Source organism: Diplotaxodon limnothrissa, linkage group LG10 (genome assembly GCF_057381915.1).
Source record: "Diplotaxodon limnothrissa isolate DT_005_m linkage group LG10, D_limnothrissa_male_GT1.1, whole genome shotgun sequence".
Lineage (NCBI taxonomy): Eukaryota > Metazoa > Chordata > Actinopteri > Cichliformes > Cichlidae > Diplotaxodon > Diplotaxodon limnothrissa.
The window spans coordinates 35907903-35918053 of NC_140605.1; the positions used below are offsets into that span (position 1 = coordinate 35907903).

The 10151-nt window shown below is 47.5% G+C and overlaps 1 pseudogene; it reads right to left on the bottom strand.

The window, feature by feature from the left end:
- Window positions 1-533: 533 nt before the first annotated feature.
- On the bottom strand, window positions 534-3219 carry LOC146624900 (GTPase IMAP family member 8-like; annotated as a pseudogene).
- Between the last annotated feature and the right edge of the window lie 6932 nt (window positions 3220-10151).

Sequence of the window (10151 nt, forward strand, 5' to 3'; positions counted from 1 at the left end):
CCATCCTACCCCCTGTACCCCCTGGACAGGTATCAGGTTTAACTTCCCACAGACAGGACAAAGACACGCTGTGGATAACATCAAATGGTGTATGAACACATCATGAGCGTCTACCTTACAACATGAAGCGCCTTGCTGCTGTGGGGATTTGACGCCATATAAATAACACTTTCCTCGTCTTAACAGATGTGCTATAAATAAAATGTGTCTTACTTACTCCAGATGCTACATATTATAAGGTAGAAACCCTAGAGGCGGTCTTTACTGTCACGTCTGCTGACTGCAGCTTCTTCTACAGTTTCTCCTCTGACAGCACAAGAAAGCAAACTCACCAGGCTTTAAAACATGATTTACATCATCTGAGGTTCTCACTGAGAGAACATTTCAAGAATGTCCCCAAACTAACATGATCAATAATAATTAATCATTCGTTTTAAATCAAATAGGATAATAAAAATGATGATACTGATGAAGACTGGTGAATATTGTGTTGATGATGTGACTTGAACGAGCTGCTGCTGAGTGATTGTTCTTCACTGTGTAATACACGCCTGCTTCCTGACTTTAGCAGCAGTAGTACGACCCACTCCAGCTCCCACTCCAGCTCCCACTGCAGCTCCTGCTGCAGCTCCTGCTGCAGCTCCTGCTGCCAGACCCAGTGCAGCTCCCACCAACAGTCCCACTGGACCAGCTGCAGCTCCCACGATAGCTCCAACAGTAAGCTCGGTGCCAATCGCAGTACCGACTCCAGCAGCAGCTCCAGCTGCCCCGACTAAACTCGTTGTTTCTTCTGCTTCATATCTTGCTTCAGTGGCCGTTAGCCCAGCCTGTCCTCCTGAAGTAGCTCCATCTCTTTGGTTATAGCATTCTCTGCCTTCTCAAACATCTCGTTGGTGTAGCAGCTTCCTCCGGTTCCCTGAACCATGGTGTTGACCTTCTCGAGCAGCTCTCTGAGCTGAGCAGGATCTCTGCTTCTGTTGTTAAAAACATGCTATCCTCCGTCACACTGACGGACTAAGTCATGGAGAGCTGGAGTTTTCATGATGAATTCTTCTATGGAGACATTCAGATCATCTACATGTGTGAACAACGCCATGGTGTAACGAGCTGCTCCGTCTCCAAACACCTCCTGAATGATCCCCAGTCTTTCTCGTTCTTCATCTATAAATATGTTCGGCTGGATCACAACCAGGAACACATGAGGACCGGGAGCAGCCAATGAGATGCATCTGTTGATCTCAGGTGAACACGGTGTGAAGCAGGCCTGGAGTATCTACAGCCAGGGTCTGAAAATCAGACAGAGCTGCTTCCTGCTGACACTCTGATGTCACCGAGGCAGGAGATTTTCCTCCACGGATGGTGTTTCCTGATGAACTCTTCCCAGCTCCAGTTTTCCCAACAACAACAATCCTGAGGTCTGCTTCTGCTTTTCTCATGGCCTCCTCAGCCTGTCTGAACATCTCGTTGGTGTAGCAGCTTCCTCCGTTTCCCTGAACCATGGTGTTGATCTTCTCCAGCAGCTCTCTGACCTGAGAGCGATCTCTGCTTCTGTTGTTAAAAACATGATATCCTCCACCACACTGACGGATGAAGTCATGGAGAGCTGGATTTTCCCTGATAAAATTTCCTGTGGTGACTCTCCCACGCTCCAGGTCATCTCCACGTGTGAACAAGGCCATGGTGTGAATCTCTCTGTGAATCTGTCCACACGGAGCAGCAAAGGAGATGGCTGTCCTGACCTCTGTCTTCATCTCCTCTTCAGTTTGAACATTATCAAACACACCTGGAGTATCGACCACAGCCAGTTTTTGACCTTCAAACATTTCCTTCTGACACTCTGAAGTTACCGAGTTCGGAGATGGTTTAGATTCAAAAGCATCGTCTCCTCCTAAGATGGTGTTTCCTGATGCACCAGATCCAGTTATTAAGGAGCACCATCCTGAGGTCTGGTTTCTCTTTTATCTCTTTCTTTTGTGGTTCCTCTGACTCTGTTAAAGAAAGTAGAGAACTTCAGTGATTTCACCACATTTTGCAACTGAGGACTAAGTCACGGTGAAGCCACATTCGCAGTGTGAGAACGTGTTTGACCTTCCTGATTTCCATTTCTTTTATTGTAACATTTCCATAACGTCTCAAGCACCAGATATTTTGTTCTCACCACAGTTTATTTAGGAGGTACAGAAAAACAGGCCAGGATGAGGCGCTTCCAGATCGGGAATGCGCCCTGACCGTCGTCTTCACGTATGCGCCGAGTGGCGGTTCAGGGTACCCCGCCTTCTTGGAGTCCCTGGGTGGGAAAGACTCACTGGCAGTTGTCCCCACTGGCCCAAGCAGTCATTAGGTTTAGGGGAAGTCACTTTTTCACACAATATTTATGCATTGATCAAACTTATATTTTGATTTGTCTTTAATTAAGAGTAAAATGCTTTATTATTATGAAATGGAGAAAAGTTGTTTAGCTCTCTGATAGTTGTTAATCGCGTCAGAATATTAAGATCTTTAACTCTCTTAGCTGTGATGTAGAGGTGGCCCTATCCCTGCCCCACGTCACACCACACATCATACTGCATATTTTTCTATTTAAAGAAAACATCTGGATGTGAGTCTGAAGCTCAAGGAGAGCGAGGCTCGTGTGGCCTTCCCACTGACAGCTTGTTTTTCACAGACTCGCAGTATCGAAGTTAAATTTTTGTCTGACTTCATTAAATATACTAAATTTATTGTACAACGAGGTGATTCAGGAAATGGAGCTGCTGCATCTGTCACTGAAAAGACACCAGAGATCAAACTTTGAGTTTTAAACACGTCTCCTCGTCAGAAAAGTCGATCTGATCGTTTAAACGTGAATCTGCCGGAGACGAGAGAAGCTACAGAGGTTTGTACTTGCTATCTCTGCTCTCTCTGCAAAAGTGTTGAAATCACATTTCTTCCTCGTGTCATCCACAAAGTGCTGCCATCGAGGGTTTGTTTACACGTTTGACGGTTAATGTTTACATTGGTTGTTTTGCTCCTGTGTTTAGATCATATTGTACAATAAAAACTACAGAAAAACATCAACTATTGTAAAAACAAAGGAAACAGTGAGAGGAAAAGATCAAAGACAGATAAAACCTAAGAAAGGTAAAGTGAGTGTTGAGTCTTATCACTCTTTAATCACACTCATTTTCTACATTGCTATTTTTAAATGTACTTGCCGAGTCGCTTGTGTTTGCTGGCCATGTTCGTCTTTTACAGTTGATGTGTGGTTTGTGTCTCTGTTGAATAGTTTCCTCTTTATTACACCACAATTTGAGTCAGCTGTTAGCGCCTCCCTTTGAATAGGAGGAAACAGAAGCAGGTAGTTGTTGGTTGCACGTCAGCAGTTGTGTAATTTAGCGACTCCATCTGTGTGTGGTACATCACTGCTGTAGTGTGCGTGCAGCAAAGCACAAAGCCTGTGATCAACAGCCATTTTTCTGCTGCTGTTACAGATCTTTGTGAAGAAAAGAAGTGAGACACACAGAGCAGCAAGTTTCACTGCATTTGTTTTACTTGCAGGGAAGCGAAAGCGCACACAGTGAACGTCACGCTCGCCGGGACAATCCTGCAGGTGCTGTTTGGACGGGTCATTTATCCCTGAATGCTCTCGGTCAAAGATAGTGAGCTACTCTAATGCTTGAATCACAGTGCCATTAGACCTAATGTCACACTCAGTACCAACACTAGGACCCACATTTCTTAATTCCTGCTTATTTCCTCCCTAATGGGGTCCCTCACACTTCTTAAATACATTTACAAGGACCTTAGGTTTCAAGGCTCGCAAAATTTCAAAATCTCTGGTAGCCCTTCGGGCAGGCATTCTTCAGTTTTTGGTAGCCCAAAATAAATTTAAGTAGCCCGAATAAAAAAGAAAGCAATTTTACAATATTATACATTAAAGTATGATATTGTAACGGAAACAAAAATTAATCAAAAAAAGTGTTAAAATACAAATCACAACAACTGTATAAAAATTACAACCATCAACTCAAATACTTGGTTCAAATTGAACAGAAATTTCTATGAACTTGTAAGAACTGTGTAGAACATGAATCAGTCTGTGTCAGATCCTGAATCTGAAATTTCCACTGAAGTCACGGGTAAGAGGCAAGTGGAACCAAGATCTAGGCCATTTGCTTTTTGAAGTTTGCAAAGACTGCTAAATTTTGCCAATGGTAGTTCACTCTTTGCAATATAGCACGCTGTTCTAAACAGCTTTTTCAGGAGTTCTTGTTGTGCTTGGTTTATTTTTAGTATGTTTTTTTGCAATTGCTGTTTGTTCTGGGAAAGATACTGCAGACTGGGCAATAATGCATTTCTTGCATTTCTCATGGGTTCTGATGGGGTCTTTCTTAAAATTACTGGTCCCAGTAACAAAGGCGCTTGTCGACTCAGAAATCAAATGAAACTCACAACACGCCTGGCAGAACATCATGTTATTTAGCTTGTCATACTCCAGCCACAGAAATTCTTTTGTCCATGAAACCAAAAAAGCTGAGCTTTCTTTTTGCCTCTTAGTCTGATTTGTCATAACTTCTCCGTTTTGTGGTAAGCTTTTCTTTGGCTGCCCCTTCTTCACCCTGACCTGTCTTATTTGGCTGAGCAGAACTAAAATACCAGCGTAAATCCTGCTGCTTTTACACACGTACTTACATAACGGTCAGCGATTCTTTGCGCACTCAACCTCTCACATGTTTAAGCTTGCTGCAAGAGATTTCACTTGTCGCGTTTGAATAGTAAGCTAATGAGTGATAAGACGATGTCAGAGGAATTGGTGTGCAATTAATTGTCACTCACCAATCGGTGCTGCTGCTCTCTACACACCGTTCGCGCAATTGCAAAATGAAAGTGAAAGCAAAAAAACAAGCGCAAATTCAAACGCGATTTCAATATGTCACATATTGACAGTGGCTCATCGATGCCAATGACATAATTACTCAGCTACATTGGCGAAAGAATGCAAAAGCATAGACATATATTTTCCTTCCTATGATAGCCCGACGGGCAGGGCTGAGTTAGATTTTGGTAGCCCGACTGGAAAAATCACTAGCCCCGGGACGTCGGGCTAGCGATTTTGCGAGCCCTGGGTTTAGAAATCAAATGAACAGCTCTGAGGTTCCTTTCTTTAAAAAAGGGTAGGATGGCCAGTCCCCTCACGGTCTCTAAATGAACAGCGCGCCGTGAGGTCAGTTTATGATCATTAATATGCAAATTCTCATGACCACTGATCAATAACCACGAGTACCATTCACAGAGAGTTGGGGAATGGCTGCAATCACAGCACTGTAAGATGGTGACAGATGGACCCTTAGGCCCCCTCCTCGATTCAGAGATGGTCTTTCCCTTTTCACGTAAATGGCCTCCTTGACTCCGCTCTCAAACCAGCGTTCCTCCCTGTCCAGGATGTTACATCCTCATCCTTGAAAGAGTGTCCACTGGCCTGTAGGTGTAAATAGACTGCAGAGTCGTGGCCTGATGAGGTAGCTCTTCTGTGTTGTGCCATCCTCTCAGCCAGAGGTTGTTTGTTTCCCCGATGTATAAATCCTGGCAATCCTCCTGCACTTAGGCAGCAGCTGACTTCCTGCATCACCTGGAGCTTTCTTTAGGTGCCTTCCTAGCTTTGACAGATGGGAAACCTGCAGTCAGCTGAGACTGAAGAAGTCACCTGATGATGACGAAACTGTCACGGTCTGGCTGGCAGACCGTGGGGAGGTGGGGAAACAGGACCCAAACGCCGGACTCTTCAGTGCAACAGTGTTTATTTACAAGGTGGTGAAGTAAACAACAATCAATCCCCAGTTTCCCAGACTCCCGTGTAGTGCTCTCTGCCCCAGTGTCCCTGCACTCCCCGTGCTCACTGCTCCTTCTCGTCCCACACTCCTCCTGAGGGGAAAACAATAGAGGCAGCCGTTACAACTTATCCCAGCAGGCATACACTCACGCTTGACTTGCTTGAAGACTGACGTGTAGTCAAACGCAATAATCCAGCGTCGGTGGAAGCTCCATCGCTCATCTAAATAGCTCCCCCGACGAGCCCAGATGAGGAGCAGGTGTGCGGCCAGGACTTCGGGTGTGGCCAGCCCTCAAGTTAGGCCACGCCCCCAGGGCTGAAGGTGCCTGTAACTTGGCCACAGCAGAAAGGCAAAACACACACATACCTGCCTACATACAGATGTGCACAGGGGCAGTGCAGACAACACACCAAATAACAACAACAACAACAACAGTCATAGTCCCCACTGCCCACGGACCCCGAGTCCCCAGAGCCGGGTCCATGACAGAAACGTTTCTCCCACTGAAAACGTCCAGAATCAACCTTTTGAGATTTCCTTACCTGGATGACTGAGCAGGTTCTTTTTTTAATCTAACTTTTTAAATACTAGTCCTTCAAACTAGTAAAAACATGGGTAATGGGATGCCCGGTCTCCATTAAAGTCTCTGACCCAAGAATTTAGGTTTTAACCTCTCCAGTGTCCCAGTGAACAAACTATGGATGTTGTAAGATGGCGCGGCCACGTCCAGACGCCTTCCTGACCACTCCGCTCAGACTATGCACCTTTTTAGTTGTTTACTTATTTATTGCTTTGTTAAACATGGCAAAATCTTCTAGTTTTAGCAGGTGTGTTCACTTCCATCTTCAACGAGTCCCTGGCGAAGTCTGTGGTCCCCACATGCTTCAAAAGATCCACCATCATCCCTGTGCCCAAGAACAGCAAACCCTCATCCCTGAACGATTACCGGCCAGTTGCACTGACCTCGGTAGTAATGAAGGTGTTTGAGAGGCTGCTGAAGAACATCATCTCCTCCTCCATCCCAGACACCACAGATCCGCTGCAGTTCGCCTACAGATCCAACAGATCCACAGAGGATGCCATCGCCCACGTCCTACACACCACTCTCAGCCACGTGGACAAGAAACAGGGTAACTATGTGCGAATGCTGTTTGTTGATTACAGTTCAGCGTTTAACACAATAGTGCCCTGCAGACTGTTCACAAAGCTCAGGGATCTGGGACTCAACAGCCGTCTGTGTGCATGGGTGCATGGGACACTTCCTCACTGGGGGAACTCAGGTGGTGAGGGTGGGTAGATGCATCTCCGACAACGATGAGGTGGCCTACATGGACGAAGTGAAGAATCTGGCATCGTGGTGCCAGGACAACCACCTCCAGCTGAACGTCTGCAAGACGAAGGAGCTGGTGGTGGACTTCAGAAGGAGTCAGCACAGAGAAATATGCCTGAAACCCGTAAACGAAGCAGCATCTGGCTGCAGTTTAAAGACCTTTTTGTCTCAACTTGGTCTCGGTCTTGACTCAGTCTGCGGCGGCTCCTCTTCTACCCGGAACTAGAAGGTTTGCCTCTATTACTCCAGTGCTCTCTGATTGGCTGCCTATTAAATTTTGTATTGATTTTAAAGTTCTGCTGCTTACTTTCAAATGCCTGAACAACCTTGCCCCTGACTAGCTCACCAACCTCCTCGGTCTCTATACTCCCAGAGGTTCTTTACGATCATCTGGTCAGTTGCTTCTGGCCCAGCCCAGGCACCGTCTGAAGACTAGGGGCGATCGTGCCTTTGCCTCTGTAGCACCAAACCTCTGCAATAGTCTTCCTGCTACCAATCGTACCTCTGACTCCATTCAATCCTTTAAAGCACGCTTGATTGATATACCAAGATGGCGCCGCGTATGGATGCCCTGGTGCTTCAGTGCGTTACTTTTGTTTTGTTTTTGTGCATTTCTTCTGTGTCTGGGCACTCCTCTGGATACTCTTACACCAGAGAAGAGCTCCTTAACTACAGGACTACAACGCCTGTGGATTTATTTCCAATATTTGTCGCATCTGCGGCAGACTTACTGCAGACTCTGACCAGGAAAGCGAGACGCCGAAAGAGAGGGAAGCGAGCCGGCGCACTCGTGCGTCTGAGGAGACGCGGACTGCGAACTGCTCTTCCTGGGATCTTCCTTTCCAATGTACGCTCACTCGGGAATAAGATAGACGAACTGGCCCTGATGAGAAGCATGAACAGAGACTTTGCCTCCTCCTGTGTCTTATGTTTTACGGAGTCGTGGCTCTGTGAGGACATCCCAGACTGCGCGCTCAAACTGGAGGGCTTTCATCTGCTGCGCGCGGACCGGCAGGCCGCTCTCTCTGGTAAGACCAAAGGTGGAGGTCTCTGCTTCTACATCAATAGTGGCTGGTGCACAGATGTAACAGTGATTGCTCAGCACTGCTCTTCCTCTCTGGAATATCTTTTTATCCACTGCAAACCGTTTTATTCTCCGCGGGAGTTTGCTTCATTCATCCTGGCCGCTGTTTACATCCCGCCAGACGCGGATGCGCGAGCAGCTCAGTGCGCACTCGCAGAGCAGATTCTCCACACGGAGCGGACATACCCGGACTCTCTCATCATTGCTCTTGGGGACTTTAACAAAGCCAATCTGAGCCATGAGCTTCCAAAATACAAGCAGTATATTAAATGCCCGACCAGAGAGGAGAGGACATTGGACCACTGTTACAGCACGATCAGCGGGGCCTATCGCGCGGTGCCGCGCGCTTCACTCGGACTTTCTGACCACGTCATGATCCACCTAATCCCCGCGTACAGACAGAGGCTGAAGCTCTCCAAACCTGTCGTGAGGACTAAAAAACTGTGGAGCAACGAGGCTGTGGAGGAGCTTCGCACGTGTTTGGAGACCACAGACTGGGACACATTGAAGGCTGCTTCTAACAGCTTGGACGAGTTTACGGACACTGTCACCTCCTATATCCACTTCTGCGAGGACAGCATTGTGCCATCACGCACCAGGGTGAGTTATAACAATGACAAACCCTGGTTTACTCCTAAACTCAAAAAGCTGTGGCTGGAAAAGAGTAAGGCGTTCAGAAGCGGAGACAGGGACTGCTACAGAGAGGCCAAGTACAGGTTCACTAAAGAAGTGGACATTGCCAAACATCAGCACTCTGAGAAGATGCAGCAGCAGATCTCAGAGAATGACTCGGCCTCTGTGTGGAAAGGTTTTAGGAATATTACAAACTACAAGCCTAAAACCCCCCACTCCACTGATGACTTGCTCTTAGCCAACACCCTTAACGACTTCTACTGCCGTTTTGACGAGCCATCAGGCAGCCTTCACACCTCCAACAGCCCCAACAATAGAGACACTTTGGACACTAATTCCCCCACCTCTCCCCCCTCCATAGAGCCATCACCACCTTCAAACTGTTCACCTGCAACACCCCCCTCCTCACCCCACACAAAAGAGGATTTCACACCACCTCCTCCCACCACAACTCTTCATATTCATGAAGCAGATGTGAGGAAGCAGTTTAAGAACCTGAATGCTCGAAAAGCTCCCGGCCCAGACGGTGTGTCTCCTGCCACCCTCAGACACTGTGCAAACGAGCTGGCCCCAGTGTTTTCTGGCATCTTCAACTCCTCACTGCAGGCATGTCATGTGCCTGCCTGCTTCAAGTCCTCCACCATAATCCCTGTCCCCAAGAAACCTAGGATCACTGGACTAAATGACTACAGACCCGTGGCTCTGACATCTGTGGTCATGAAGTCATTTGAGCGCCTAGTTCTCTCCCATCTCAAGACCCTCACGGCCCCCCTCCTGGACCCCCTGCAGTTTGCACATAGAGCCAACAGGTCTGTAGACGACGCCATCAACATGGCCCTACACTTCATCCTGCAGCATCTGGACTCCCCAGGAACCTACGCCAGGATCCTGTTTGTGGACTTCAGCTCTGCCTTCAACACCATCCTTCCAGACCATCTCCGAGGCAAGCTTTCCCAGATGAATGTGCCTGATCCCATCTGCCGGTGGATCACTGACTTCCTGACGGACAGGAAGCAGCACGTGAGGCTGGGAAAGAATGTCTCGGACTCCCGGACCATCAGCACCGGCTCCCCTCAGGGCTGTGTTCTTTCTCCTCTGCTCTTCTCCCTGTACACCAACTGCTGTACCTCCACCCACCAGTCTGTCAAGCTAATCAAGTTTGCAGATGACACCACCGTTATTGGGCTCATCTCGGACGGGGATGAGTCAGCCTACAGGAGGGAGGTTGAACGTCTGGTGTCCTGGTGCAGCCACAACAACCTGGTGCTGAATGCCCAGAAGACAGTGGAGATTA